Consider the following 16,392-nt stretch of genomic DNA (forward strand, 5'->3'; position numbering starts at 1 on the left):
TCTCCTGATGACTCCATCCAGTCCTATGGCTTTACATGCCATCTAGATGCCAGTACCTCTAGCCACGACCTTTCCCACAACTCAAGACAATAATTTGTGTGGATATCTAACAAGCATCTCAAAACGCAATTTTTTCCAAAGCAAACTCTTGATTCTGTGTCACCCTCCTCATGCAAAACCTGATTCTCTCCCCGGGAGACCCATCTCAGTCTATGGCACCACTTTCCACGCCGTTGTTTAAGCCCCTAACCTGCAAGTTTCACACCCCGTATCTAACCTGTCAAGAAATCTTGCCAATTTGGCTTCCAAAGTATATCCCAGGTGTTTCCACTTCTCTCTGCCCACATCTCTTTCTTGGATGATTTGTAATGGCCTCCTACAATCCAATATTCACACGGCAGCTAGAGCATCTTTCCAGAAGCATCAGTTAAATGTTCTGGCTCCTGCTGCGCACCTCTCTCTCTTGCTGACCACGCTCCTTTTGATTCTTCCAGCACATCAAGCTCCTTTTGGTTTTTTATACTAACCGTTTGCTCTCTCTGGAATGTACTTTCTGCTCTCTCCTCTACTTTTTTATGGCTGGTTCCTCATCATTCGTATCTCAGTTTAAATATCACCTCTTTAATGACCTCTCCAAAATAGCTACCAAGTCACCCTCTGTATCTCACCTTCCTTTAATTCTCTGTACTGCACTCATTATCTATGTGTTTCCTTGTTTATTTGTATATTTATTCCCCTCTCCCCCTCCACCTTCCTCAGAGCAGGGCCCACATCTTTATGCCCAGTGCCTAGAATAGTATTTGGTGTGTAGTATTCAATTTTGGTATTCAATAAATATTTGATGGATAAATGAATGATACATTTAAACTGTCAAACATGATTTTCAGAACATGAAAGACACTCAGTAAATGTTCTCTTCCATGATTACATTCTTGTGTCTAGAGCTAGTCTAGAAGTTTCTGGTGAGGACGGTGATCTGACAAAGAGATTCGTATTTATGTGTTAGGATCCTGATATTAGGATTTCCAGACAAAGGGGAATTACATTTTACCAAGAAAAAAACAGTGATAGAATTCCAGGGATCACCAGTGTCACATTCTTCAGTGGGGGACTTTCCTGGCCCTTCTAACTACAAGACAACTGGTTTTCCGATTTCATACAGTTTAACATGTTTATTTACCTTGGGATTCAGACATGTACATTTTAACTCCATTTTGCATGATCACATGTAAAGTTTTTGGTGGGAAAAAGGGGATAGCAAAGGAAGTGACATTCTTTTTTGCGTTTGTTCATAGTATAATTTACTGTGCCCATTTCAGCATTAGCTCTGGTATAACACAAGTACTATTCTGTGCATGTTATTGGAATCTGGGAAAAGGACAACAAAAAATGTTTTCTAGTACTTGGTTCTGGTCTGAAATTCATGAATTGAATATGTGGGGATGGGGAGGAAGATTGGAAGATGTATACTGAAATGCTATACATTATTCAAAGATTAGCTGTGGGTTTTTTTTTTTTTTTTTTTTTTGAAAGCTCTTGTAGTAGATTCTATATGGTAATAAAGCTTCCCGGAAAAATCAGTACGAATAAACTCAACTAGCGATTTTGTTGCCAGATAATTAACTTTTTGACAGAACATACTACATATTTTTGGGGTATTTGGAGAAACCATTACCCTTGACACAGTAGGATTTTTTTAATTGGGCCAAATGCCCATTGTATTCACAGTTCGTATATGAGTCAAGAGCTGGGTACCATTACTCACCTTGTGATATTTATCACCTATGCATCACAATTAGTCATTTTCTTTCTAGCAGCCATCCTTGAAAGTAGGCAAGTGTCAAGTACCATTTCATGGACATGTTTAGAGGGTTATTCTTTTTGACTCATCCATGAAAGTGGGTAGAGTATATATACATATATTGTTTAAATTAAATTTTTTCTTGTAGTACAAGTTATACACATTATAAATGTATAGCTCAATGAATTTTCACAAAATTCCCTGCCATCAGCCCTCAGAAGCCCTCCTCCTGCCTCCTTCCAGTCACAAACCCCCAAGGGTACCTAGATGCCATAGATTAGTTGTGCCTGTTCTTGAATTTTCTATATATGGCACCAGGCATGCTATCTGACTTTTTCTACTTAGTACTGTTTGTGAGATTCCTTCATATTGTTGCTTGTAGTTGTAGTTGGACCATTGTCACTGCCATATGATATTCCACTGTTTAGCCTTTTTACTGCTGATGGGCTTTTGGTTGGTCTCCGGTTTTTGGCTTTTATAAGTGGTGCTATGAGGAACACATGTATGCATTACTACCAGGTAAATACCTAAAAGAATGCTTTAAATATATATATATATATTTTTTTTTTTTTTTTTTTTGAGACAGAGTCTCGCTCTGTTGCCCAGACTAGAGTGAGTGCCGTGGCGTCAGCCTAGCTCACAGCAACCTCAAACTCCTGGGTTCAAGCGATCCTCCTGCTTCAGCCTCCTGAGTAGCTGGGACTACAGGCATGTGCCACCATGCCCGGCTAATTTTTTCTATATGTATTTTTAGTTGGCCAGATAATTTCTTTCTATTTTTAGTAGAGACGGGGGCGGGGGCGGGGGAGTCCTCCCTCTTGCTCAGGCTGGTCTCGAACTCCTGACCTCGAGCAATCCTCCTGCCTCGGCCTCCCAGAGTGCTAGGATTATAGGCGTGGGCCACCGTGCCCGGCCCTAAGTATATTTTTAATAGTTTTTACAGTTGCTGTCAATTATTTTCTCCTCTGAATATAATTAGAATTAGTAGCCTCTTTGGACATAACCCACATCTGTACCCATAGACAATGATGAAGCTTCCCCCCCATAACTTTTGAATTAAGTTCTAGCATCAGTTGTTTTTTTACTTTAATTTTTTCCTAAGAATCTGTTTCTATACTCTTTTATTCCTTTACCAATTACATATATCAAAACATTTTTAATTGTCTTAAGAATTTGGGGTTGCTTTTTCTTTTCCTACAAATCTCTCCCTTTCTCTCTCTCTCTCTCTCTCCCCGCCTCCTCCCCTTCCTTCTTCCCTTCCTCCCTCCCTCCCTCTCCCTGCCCCACTTCCTCTGGTATTTCTTTTGAAATGAAAAACACTCCTGGAACTGCTGAATGTGTTTTGCAGATTTTGAGGCAAAGGTTTACCACCTGAATTGCCTTAGAATGGTACAGTCTTATTTAGCACTGATTCCTAACTTTGCCAAGGAAAAGGAAAAAGAAGGAAAGAAAGAAGTAAATAAGGGAGGCTTTTAAAAACTAAAGTATGCTTTATTTTGCCCTGATTATACCCAGGCCAGTAGGTTGACACTAGTATTTTCCCTTTGTCTCCAAATTCAGCAAATCTGATTATTTGACAAACTGGATAGAGCAAATATAACCTAAAATCAAGCAAATCACATTCCACTGGATTTTGGTAAGGAAACACTCCTGAGATGTACTCTTGTAGAGAGAACAATTAGCAAATAACATCATCTACAGCAGCACTTTTCAATTCTAACATGCAAAACAATTACCTGGGGATCTTGTTAAAATGCATATGCGCATTTGGTTGCATATGCACATTCTGGTGCTCTGGGGTGGGCCAAAGATTTCTGCACTTCAGCTCCTAGGTGAAGGGGATGCTGGGGGTGAGGGACCACACTTCAAGTAGCAAGGCTTTAGAGCATAGCTACTTCTCTGTTCCTGGGGATTGTGTGGAACATTTGTCCATCCCTCCTTAATGGATGAAAACAGCCCTGCCCAAGTGCCTCTCTGGGCTTGTCCTCTCAGCACAGGTGGAAGAACCAGGTGTGTGCAGTCTGCATAGAGCAGCAGAGAGCGTTTCTTTTAACCTTAGGTAGCAACTTCTTTCAAACTCCGCCCCACATGGGCTCCTTGCAAGCATATCAAACACCTGAAGAGAAACCATTGAAATCTTCATCACATGCCAAACCAACACACACTCACACAATCCAGGTAGTGACGTGAAGAAAGGAGTGGGGTGGGGCAGGAATGAAACCAGCCTTCTCTACTGTCTTCAATATTGCCCACTTCCTCATTCATTCCAGAGATACTAGGTGTCAGTTTCAACATCCCGTGCCCCACCACTGCGGTACACACCACCTGCTTTCCAGCTGTGGGCTGCACCTCTCTCTGCCCACCCCGCGGCAGGCTGGGAGTGCCAGGGGATTAACAATCCCCCCTCCAGCCCAAGGAGCAGCGCTCATCAGTGCCTGATGAAAGCTGGTGGATGAGTACCAGGCTCCTCTGCGTGGGATAACTGAGACCTGAGACTGGTGTTCTACTCTGGCTCCCAGAATTGCCCCCAGTGGCAACTGGCTTGATAACACCCTGAATTAGCTACCTTCCCATCCCGTCTCACTTCCCCATTCTCCTATCTGTGTTTCCTGGGAACCCATCCTAAATAAACTACTTGCTCTTGAATCTGTGCCCAAGAGTTCCATTTTGAAGGAACCCAAACTAAGGCAAACAAGACTAACAGGAAGTTCTTTTGATTGTTTTAATAAAATACCATTTTATTAATAATAACACCAAGATGGGAGCCCTGTAGGGTTTCTTCTAATGGGGTTTCACCAGTATCTAGATGTTTTCTTGGCATGACACCATACATTCAGATGGTTGGAAATAAGCCCGACAGTGGAGAGAATTCTTCCATGTTCCTGGGCTGTTCGGGGATCCTGTCAGCAGGGCTGATTTTTTCTGAACTCTCCAGTCAAGCTGGTTCTGGTCTTTCTGACCTCTGCCCCGGGGATGTATCTCTGAGTTCTGCCTCAGTCTTGCCTGCATCCTGGGGCCCCCCTGCAAAGCACATCCTGACTGCATCCTGCTCCCATGCTCCTCTCACGGGCCTGCCTCACTGGCTTGCTTTCTCCATGGTGGGCTCTCTGCCTAGCCTCTTGGGATGAGTTTACTTGACTGAGTGGAGGCCCCTGACATTCAGTTTCAAGGACATACCCACACCTGTTTTCTAAGCTTTGGTCACCGCTCCTCCTAGCCACGCCCTCAGCTTCCCCCTCCTCCTGCCTTCTTCCCCAGACTGGAAGTGGAACTGAACCCCAGCATCACTGAAGCCTCTCAGTGCATTTTAGGGGATTTTAGGGCTGCTTGGGCCCCAGTCAGGGTTCTTAGTCTTTTTATATGTTCAGAAGTGTGATAGGACCCAGCCTTTTTCCCTCAAGACCTCCTATTCAAAATTCCCTTTTCTACGGTTCCTCTCATGTTCGGAAGCCACACCAGGCAGGGATGTTTGGGAGGGTGGCCTGATTTGGCACACTGGACTGGATTTCTCACAGTTTTGCCCTACCTCTGCCAGGGTATGCTGCCTACCAGGCTAAACACCTATCTTTCTGTTTGGGCTTCTCTGGGATCCTAATTAGAGACCCTTGGTACATGCTAGCTGTATCAACAGGGCCAGCTTTAATGTAACCATCTGTTAAAACCTCAAGGGTGGATGGCTAGGTGACTGCTTCGCTGTTAGTTTGGGAACCAAAGAATATGACTTAGTTCACACTGCCAGATCGAAATACCATAGAATGGGTGGCTTAAACAACAGAAATTTATTTATCACAATTCTGGAGGCTGGGAAGTCTAAGATCAAGGTGCCAGCATGGTCAGTGTCTGGTAAGGGCCCTCTTCTTGTCTTGCAGACAGCCACCTTCTTGTGTCTTCACTTGGCAGAGAGAGAGAGAGAAAGATTGATTTTTCTGTTTTCTACTTGTAAAGCCACAGTCCTTTTGGAGTAGGGCCCCACCCTTATGACCTCATTCAACATTAATTACTTCATAAGACACTATCTTGAGATATAGTCACACTGGGCGTTGGGGCTTCAACATATGGACTGGGGAGGGGCACTGTTTAGTCCATAGCAATAGCTGTGCTCAGCTCCACTCTTTCCCCCAGCATCTCACCTGCTCATCTGCTTGAAGCCTGAAATTCCACAATTAGAGATTCATTTCCTTAATTTACAGTGCTGTTAAAATGTAAATGGACACAGAACCTGTTTGATGTGCCTCCCTGTGAGGCCTTTTCCTGAAAGCAGGTGAGGGTTCAAAAAAAATACGAAATCACTGGACACCTACAAGTTGGGAATGGGCCCCACCTAGAGGACAGAAAGGGTACGAAAGAGGGAGTTTTCTCCAGACAATGTCAGCTTGTTCACTTTGCCAAGGCCTGTCCTAATCCTCAGTTACCTTCTTATCAGTTCTTGCAAAATAGTGCTTAAAATAAAAGAATTGAGTCGTTAATCTTGCTTTCTTGGATCTATGAGCTATTTGAAAGGCATTGCCTTTTGAAGAGGAGTCTTATTGACTCTATGCAAAGGAAGAGGTAAAAGTATAACATCTCATTGGTTTATCCAGCCTTCTAGCAACACGAACTCTGTATTGGCCACCAAGTTATGTGTAACGACAATAGCTGTTTGCAGTAACGATTCTTATGTGCTGCTGGAGCCTAAAGTACTTTTTGAAGTGTCAAAGATTTATGATGTATGGGATGATTTTCATTTTAACTATGATTTTTGCAAAGACTTGGTTACTTTTTGTTACCAAGTGGTAGTCCTTTATTAACCAGAATATTTTCACCTTAATACTTCGTCTTCCTCCCCTGCTAGCATCAAAATGGTACCTAAAGTAAAGTGAGCCACTTCTTGTGGTTTGTTCTTGCTGGGATCAGCTGCTTGTACTGATTAGCTGCTCAGACAATCAGATCAGGAACATGGCTCTGACTCCTATGTGGCCTTTGCTCTTAGAGGACCCGCTGAGGGTGGGTCAGTGCTGGTTCAGTATCTGCTGGGGAAAGTGCATATGGAATTCCATCCCCTTTGAGCCTACACCATCAATAGTGTTGGCTGGAGGTCCTCAGCCCTGGCCCTGCATCAGCTTTTGAAAAGACCGTAAAGGTAAACACCATTCTAAATTGGGTGATTCTCCATCTCATGCATTGCTTTATACTTTCCCTACATAGGAATATATCCCTACGCAAGAGGGAATGCTACTTGCATGTTTTTCAAGTTTATATGATTAGCATATTTTTTATTATCATATTCTACAACTTCCATCTCATTCAACATTATTTTTGGGAGATTCATCCTCCTTGCTACATGTAGCTTAGCTCATTTCTTTTCCTTTGCTTTCCTCCCAAATCACTCCCAGAGAACAACCGAACTCACATTTGCCAGGGTGGGGGGAGAGTGGGAATTACACACACACACACACACACACACACACTCATAATTAGTTGATCTGAAACAAACCTCAGGCTAGTCTCTTAACCTGAATCAAGCCAATAATTCACTTAGATTTTAACAAACTACTTTGGAAATTATTTTATAAGGCTTTAATTTTTCCATATGATCATAGCCCACAAAATTGATTCTGGGAGTAATCCTTTTATGCCTTGCCTACAAGGAACCGGAAAGTTGAGTTTGGGTTCATTTACAGTAGCTTTTCCTCCTCTAGGTTTTCAGATATTGTCATAGTTCTCTGTTTCCTTTTTTACTTGGCATGGATTTGCCCTCTTTTCCAAATAATATGTCCAACTCTTTCAAAATCTCTTCATTCATCCATGCATTCTTTCAACATATATTTATAAAGTCCCTAGTGTGTGCCAGGCACTCTTCCAGGCACTGGGGACTCTACAGTAAACCAAACAAACAAAACCTCTGCCTTCAACAAAGCTTATCTTCTAGTGGGGGAAACAGACTATACTTTACTTACTGTAAAACATACAGAATGTTAGGTGGTAATTAGTGCTATCTATGGAGTAAAATGAATCGGGAAAGAGTCACAGGGAGTATTGAGGGGTTGCAATTTTACATAGCATTTCTCTAGGCCAGTGGTTGGCAAACTATGGCACAAGGCCCTCCATCTGTTTCTGTAAATAAAGTTTTATTGGAACACAGCCACACTTATTCATTTACAGATTTTCTGTGACTGCTTTTGCAGTATGGCAGCAGAGTTCAGTAGCTGCAATAGAAACCATTTGGGCTGCAAAGCCTAAAATATGCATTATTTGGCTTTTTGCAGAAAATATTTACTATTTGACCCTTTGCAGAGGAAATGCAGATTTTTACGCATGATAACTTTTTAGAATTTATCTCCATGTTGTGCTTTTCAGCTTCCAAAGCACTGTCACGAACACTGTCTCTTCTGGGTGTTGCCGTAGTGTTAGGAGGTGGGTCTCTGTGCTTGTGTTTTATAGGTGACTGAACTGAGGCTGGAAGAGGGTAGTACGGTTGGCCAGGGTTGTTGACATGGTAAAGTGGTGGTGTTTAACTCTAAAAGCTGGTGCTTTTTCCAGCCTAATCTACTCTCTGATTATAAATACAACCCAGGTTTTTTAGCACAAGGAGCTTCCTAGCATATGAAACAGAGAAAGGCAATACTGTGTAGGCATCATGAGCACGGGCTCTGAAATTCAGCTGCCCCAGTTCGAATGCTCACTCTGCCACTTACCTCTGTGACCTCAGGCAAGTTATTTGACTGTTCTGTGCCCTTTCTCAATTTCCTTGTCTATAAAGCAGTCATAATCATATGCCTTCTAGGGAGGGTGGTGCTCATCTGAGTTTGCCCAAGGCAGCCCTGATTTACACTTGTTTTCTCTACGTTAATCAACAGTGCCCCATTTTACTTTCAGGTGCTCCAGTTTGGACGTTAAAGTATATGCGTACCCTACCTAGGGTCTCTGCAGAGATTTAGTGAGTTAATACAAATGAAGTGGTTAAAATCAGCTATAGGAAGCATTTGCTAGACTTTGGCTGTCATTTCTTGTCAATGCCATGCCAGCCCGTCACTTAATTTTCTTCTGACCCATCACTTGGTTCCATTAAGTCCAAACTGATTCCTGTCTGAAGTGATCTTGCTTGTCTGGGTTAACAGGCGACTGAGGATCCTCCTTCCACTTCGCAGCGACTCTGCCTGTGACACTCCGTGACCTCCTTCAGCCGCTCTTTGCTCAGATGTCATCTTCTTATGATGCGTTTGCAGGCCACCTGTCTAAAATTGCCACCCCCTCCCCGACACACTTTGTATCCCCTTCCCTGCTTTATATTTCTACTTAACGCTTATTACTAACATACAGGTTTTACTGAGCTACTAATAATGTTTTTAGTGGAGTTTTGTTTTGCTATTACTTGGATAGAAAAAAACAACACAAAATACACTATGCTTGTAAGAGGATTTATTTTTCTGTTTTTAAAAATAATGTATCTTTATCACTAAAATTTTGGAAATTGTAGAAAAACTCAATGAAATAAACATAGTTTCCTTGGCCCCACAGTTGGTGTTTTGATGTATATCGACCAATTTTACCCCTGCTCTAGCAGGAGTACGTTTTCTAGCCTAATCATACAACTTTAGCTAAACAGCTTACAAGTAAATGATGACTTACTATGTTCTTTAAGTATCATAATTTTGATTCCTTTAAGAGAAACTTTTTCCTACGTATTTTCATCTGAAGCTGGTCTGAGAGAAACTATAAATGTACTGGTCTAGCCTAGTCCCATCTCTAGAAGCAAAGGAAGAAACGTAGAAGAGTCACTGACTGAAAAGGAATGTTTCCCCACTTGCAGTGAAGGTTTTCCGGCACTCTGGAAAAGCATTAGCCTGACTCCTGCCGAAATGAGCATCTTGGAAATTATGTGTGACATTCCTTTTATTTGCTAACTTTCTTTATAATATTGAATAAGTTGCTTTCTGTGTCATTGCCTCCTCTAAGAATATAATTCAGCTCCTTATGTGTTTGCTTTATAGCTCTTTTTGAAACTTGTCAATGTTTCATAGATTCATGCATTTACATTTTCATTTGTTTGAATGCCCCACTGGCATGTTCGATCCAGAAGGGCACAGTTGTACCTGTTTTGTTCACCAGTGTGCTCCTAACACCTCACATAGTACCTGGCACGTGGTATTTACTCAATAAATATTTGTCGAATGGGAAGGTGCGTGAGCACACTCACCCTCCATGCAGTGGGGGGGTGTCCTGCGACCGGGGCCAGGGTGGGGATGACCCGTGTGTAAGGTCCTCGGCTGCAAGAGGATAAATTCCTAGAAGATGGTCCTGGTCCCTAAAATATCATCCACACTTTCTCCCCCAGGCCCCAGATTCTTGTAACAAGTGGCAAAGTCATTAATTCAGCTCTCCAAGTAGGTTTAAAAAGCAAATGCCTTTTGAAAAAGGAAGCTTAATAGGACCTTCACACTAAGGGGTCAAATGAGGACATTAGCTCCACTCCTCGGGGCAGTGGGGATCAGGTGGGAATGGAGAGAGGGCACTGGGAGTGGAGACAGAAGAGGGGCTGGGTGAGGGGGGGATGGCCAAGGAGGAGAGAAGGCAGGAGGGCAGCGGTCCCACGGCAGACCGCATCTCTTCTAGACAAACACATTGAGTTTCACCCACGGTGGATGTATGTGGAGTGACTCACAGAATGCCCGGTACACGGAAGCAATCAATGATGGCACTAACACTGGGGGCTAATATTTTTGAGCATGTTCTATGAGCCAAACTCTGCACTGAGCATTTTTCCTGTACCAACTGACTCAAGAATTTTATGACACAAATATGATGATTATTCCCATTTTATGGGTAAAGAATCTGACGTACAGAGGCAGTAAATGTGACTGACTGCATTCTCCTGTAACTTGTGATATGCTAAAATTGAATACTGGCCGTTACTATCATGACTCTGAAAATCCCTCGCTGCCTTCCTACACCTCCTTTTTTGCTGCAATGGCTTATATGTAAAAAGGCTTGGACAATTTTGTCAATAATTTGGCATTATTACTGTAGAATAACTAGAGGCAGCTTATAACACTTCTGGAAAGTGAGTTTTAAAGGCAGATATTTGGAGATATTGTACATTTGTTTTTACTTTCATGAGCACATGACACCTTTATTCAGGCAGAATCACTTTTATCTAAAATGGTATTTTTCAACCTATTCCCAACTACAATACTGATCATTACTATTTATTGAGCATTTGCTATGTGCCAGGGATTGTTTGATGTGTTTTACATGTGCTGACACACATGTGTCCCAATAACTGTGAGACAAATACTATTTGTATTTTCACCATTTTACAGATGAAGAAACTGAGGCACACTGAGAGACTGAATTACTTGCCCAAGGTTTTAGGGGCAGCAAATGGCAGAGCCAGCATTCAAACGCAGGTGCTTATGCCCCTTTAAACGCTCTGCCATTTGCTTCATGAGTGGGCACAGCAACCTTTCTTCCCCACGGTTAATATTTACCCACAGTGCACAAGGCGTTAGGAAGTTCCTATATATTCCTTCCTGAGAACTCTACTAGCTGGCACCTGACTTTCCCATTTTGGCCCATTTCCTTTCAACCCTACCCTTCCCAATGAGAACCCGGGAGACCGATCGAAATATTCTACTTCATGTTCACCCTGCATTGTTTTTATTATAAAATTTTTCATCTGTCCCTGAGACCAACCTATGTGACTGTTATCCTTCAGATGAGAGAAATAACGTTTATTTTTTCCTCAGCATTCTATTTATCATTTGAAGTAACGAGTCACCAGTTTTGCCAATAAAATATTTCTGGCATTCTATACACTGATTAGCGAAGTGTGGATTGTTGGTCAAGATCTCGGTGGCAGAAGGACTTGTAGGAACTGCCTCCAGAGAGTGGCCGTTTTGCTATAAAGTTTGCTGAGCACTCATCAAGTTCGAGCTTAAACTAACTGGCTCACACAAGTGTCAGAGTGCCTGTCCTGGAGTGCATTTAAGTGAGTTACAGACCTGGTAACAGGCAGGCCCAGTGCACCTCAGGGTTCATGGAAAACTCTGGGGTCTGGTGGCAAGTGATTAGCTTTGGGAGTAACTTGACTCATATAGTCTGCTTCCTTTTTCTCAAAATATCCGGGGAGTTAGTCTCTTACTGCAAGGGAAAAAATAATACTCCCACACCACTTGGAACACCCCAGTTTTGGAAAAATCACTTGAAAAAATGCTGCACAGCCACCCATGCTGCATCAGTGCCGGAGGGTCATTTGGGAAAAGGCAGCGTCCAGACGCTTGTGGGAGGTAGGATTTTTATGGTCTGTCTGTGTTGTCCATTTTGCAGTCTTCAGAGGACTCCATTCAGTCAATGAAAACCATTGAACCTGTCAAGTTGTTGTTTGCCAGGTCTCCTGGAAAAACACACTGAGAAATCTTAGCACTGGGTGGGTCAAAGAGGATAGTACTAAAAAAAGAAGGAGAAAAATGGACGGCCCCGCTCTGGTGTGAGGCCAGGGCTTGGTGCTGCAGCCAAGTTCCCTGGTGATAGAGGAGTTTCCACCATCGGAGGCTTCCCGTCCTGGCTCTCCCCACCCTACCTTACACCAGCCAGTCTTCAAAAATAACTCCACTTCCGGTGAAGCCAAGTAGAGGCATTGGAAGGCGCTGTGAGCAAAAGGAGCAGGTAGCGTTGATGCTCTGAGAGTGTCCTGATGAGGGAGGAAAAAAAGTAAAACAGGAAGGCCAGCCAGCAACTGGGAGGTTTTCCTGGCTGTAGGAGCGCTCACTGGAATGGCACTGACTTCCGGTTTCTGCGGCCCAGCTGGCAAACCTATAAGGTAGGCAAAGCCCCTTGTTGGGAGCCTTTTCTCCATCCTCCGCCTCTGCCCTCTCCAAGCTAACAGCAGGCCTCCCATCTCCATGCTGCACCCCTACTTACCATCAAAGCTGACCTGATGAAGTAAGTCACACTCATCCATTAATGACCACACTCATTGGAATTTGTATTTATTTATTGAGTACAATGCCTTACCAAAAAAAAAAAAAAACAACAACAAAAAAACCCCAAGGCTTGAGAGATGGTTTTTTTAGATATTAGTCAAAAATTAAAAAGAATTTTTGGGGTAGGAGTTCTACTCTAGGAAAGCTTTCACAGGCTTTTGGGGTCACTATCATCTCCTTGAGCTTCTCTGGCATAGAACATGTTTCCCTGCCCTCCACCTCCCCAAACCCACAAAAGGTAGAATCAGTCACTCCCATCTTTGTGTTCTCAGAGCAGTGTGCTTAGGACTGCGAGCATGTCTTACGACACCATTCATCCATGCGTAGGAGTTGACCAGAGATGTTTCTTGCCTTCCCAGAGCATACCCCTTTATCCTCTCCTTGTGCAAACATGGACTGGCCTCCTTCTAGAAGAGAGGCTTAATCGAGAGTGACAACTTCCTGCAGACTCTGTAATCCACCCTTCAAGATTGCTGAGAGGAGCAGGAAGCTGAGGACTGAGAGGCTTGCTAAGGTGGAAGTCGCAGTGACCTTGATAAGAGTAACACAAAAGCCTGATTGAAATTAGCTTAAGAGAGTCTGGGAAGAGAGGAAGTAGAAGTACCGAGTATGGCCAAGCCCTGAGCAGGTTCAGTTAAGGACTAGCTGGAGGCAAAGCTTTGCTTTCTTTAAGGCTGTCACGTTGGGAAGAGCAGGAAAACGGCCTATGTGCCTTCCCCTGCGGCTTGGGAAGTTAGTGTCCTCACACCTGCCCTTGACCCTTTCGTCCTCTCCAGAAACCCTACTCTTAGCTCGTCTTTCTAAAGCAGTTCTGTCTGGTTAATTCCACCCCCCTCCCCCAATTTTATTCTGTGCCCCATCAAATTGGGCATTGACTGTCTATTATGCTAAATTTTTGTGGTTGATACCTGACTTATTTTCAAGTTGTTTCACGTGGATAGGTGTGAGGGGTAAAAGCTGGGAAGTGATGTTAACTCTGTAGAAATTGTGTGTGACTATGAAGGCCATAAGCATTTCGAGGAAGCATCCCATGCACTTGTAACCTAGCAACAGTGGAATGCTAGGATTCTGCAGGGACTAGGATGGGGCTTGTAGCTACGGTGGAAGGGCACGCTGGACCCCAGGGATGGAGAAGTCAGATGAACTGGCTTCCAGGGCACACACGACCACTCACTCCCTCTGAGCCTCACTTGCCTCAGCTGAACCCCAGCAGTGCCTGCCACTCTCTTGCCCTTCAGATCCAACCCGGACCCAAGGTCTGTCAGTCCTCCCTCCCCACTACCGCTCAAGTATGTCCATAACTCATCACCACCACCACCATCTTCATCCACACCATCATCGGCTCTCACCTCGAATACTATATGGGGCAAACTACAGCCCATGGACCAAATCCCATCAGCCACCTGTTTTTGTCAATAAAGCTTTATTGGAACATAGCCACGCTCATTCATTTACAGATTGTCTATGGCTGTTTTTGTGCTACAATCAAGTAGTTGTGGCAGAAATCCAATAGCCTGCAAAGCCCTAAATATTTATCATCTGACCTTTTACAGAAAATGTCTGCTGACCCCTGGTATAGAGGAAAATCTTATTTATATAATTATTTTGAATCTTCCTCCTTTTGTGAACTCTAATTCCCATTATATTTTAGTAGACTTTTGTATGCGCATGTGTGTGTCACATAAACAAATCTGTTGTGGTCTCCATTTCCCTAATTGTACCTTTTACTTTGGATTTTTGTTTTATTTGATTGCTCATATTTTCAGAGCAATGTTTGAGAATGAAGAGCAGAAATCTCAAACTGGACCCCCACTTCCACTCTATCCCCCTCCAATCCATTTTCTGTGCAACAGCTAGATCAGTCTTGTCAAAATGTGAATCTGAACACATCATCCACTGTTTAAAAATCCTTCAGTGACTTTCCATTGCTCTCAGGACAAAGGCACGAATCCTTACTGTGGCCCCCGAGGCCCCTGAGGGAGCTGGGCCTTTCCTGCCTCTGCAGCTTCATCTTTTACAGTTGTCTCCTTGCCACTCTGTGTCCTACCTACTCTGGCCTTTCTTTAGTTCCTTACATGGGCTGCACTCCCTCCTGCCACAGTACCTTTGCACATACTGCTTCCTCTACTTGGTACGGTCTTTCCCTGCCTCGTTGCCGGGCTGATTCCTCCCACTTACTCTTCTAGTTTCAGCATCACTTTCACAGGGAAGCCTTCCTGATCTCTTAGGTCGAATCCCACTGTCTTCACCCAGATGCTTTTCTTTGTGGCACTTGTCACAGGTGCAATATTGCATTTCTTGGTGTTAATTTTTGTATCACATCTTTGTTTCTCCACTATACAATAAGCTCCCTGGACTTATTTTGTTCTGCAGTGTATCCCCCAGCCCTAGCACGGGGCTATGAATTTACCTTACAGTAAACATTCGTGGGTCCAGCGAGACCCTGTATACAAAAGCATTTTGCCTATCATAAATCACTGTAAAACTGTAAGTGATTATTACTGTCAAGAACAGATGAGGAGGAAAAGTAATTCTTTCAATGAGGAGGTTCTATAGACATTTTAGGAACATAGGAAGGGAGATACTGGAAATTACTTGAGGCAATGAAGTTTTCCTCTGTTTTTCCAGAAGGCCTCATGGAGAAATCAAGAACAATTTTGGAAAAGTGCTCCTGTGGGAATACATCCCATTTATACTAGTTGATGGAAGCCATTAAAATCTCTGTCCACCTGACATTTTGGTGGTCAGTTTTGAAATACATTCACACATGCATCTAGAGAAGAAGGGAACTTCTCCAGGGAATCCCAAGGAAGAAAAGGTTCCCATGTAAAACATCATAAAAAGAAAATGTTTATCTAACCCTGAAATCTAATTTGACCTTTCTAAACATTAATGTCATAGCCGCAAACAAATGATGGGCTCCAGGACACCAGGGAAAAGTCAGCTTTTTTAAAAAAAGTCTGAAGAAACATCATTCAGGACAAAAAAATAAGTAAGAGTAGAAATAAAATACAGACCATAAATGTGGAAGAGGAAAGAAAAGCATTTTAAGGAATGACCTTCTTCTGGCTTCTGAGTTGTACTGAGTGGTTCGATTAGCAAGGTGAACCTATTGATTTTTTTTATTCCTGTAGTAAACAAATAGAAATCTAAGCTTTTTACCAGTCATAGTGCATTGTTTCCTGTAGTTATAAATATATTTTCTGCTCTCTTAGCCTGAGCAGCTATATGAGGGAGGGGGGTTTTAACCCTTCAGCGCCTGGCTTGAAGGCCTGTTTTCCTATTTATACTTCCCCCTCCAGGGGCTGGGAGCAATGGGTAGGAGGGAGAGCTAGCATACACTCAACAGGCCACAGTGACAAATGATTCTCCCAGGGAGATTGTCACCAACAAATGCCCAGAAATGGGCTGCAAACTCTGCCAAGAGTCCACCCTTATAGCCTTGTGGTCCCCAGAAGCATTTTGCTTAATCACTCTGTGAGCGGGGCCCACAGACCACACAAGGTCTGCAGAATCTGCCTATATAGGTTCCAGAGGGAGTGGTTTAGAAGAAAATGAGGCAGGCTTTGTTTGACCTAGAGCCAGCCCAGGCCAGCATCTTGTACACAGTGGGCCCTTAAACGGCCACTT

Source organism: Eulemur rufifrons, chromosome 30 (genome assembly GCF_041146395.1).
Source record: "Eulemur rufifrons isolate Redbay chromosome 30, OSU_ERuf_1, whole genome shotgun sequence".
Lineage (NCBI taxonomy): Eukaryota > Metazoa > Chordata > Mammalia > Primates > Lemuridae > Eulemur > Eulemur rufifrons.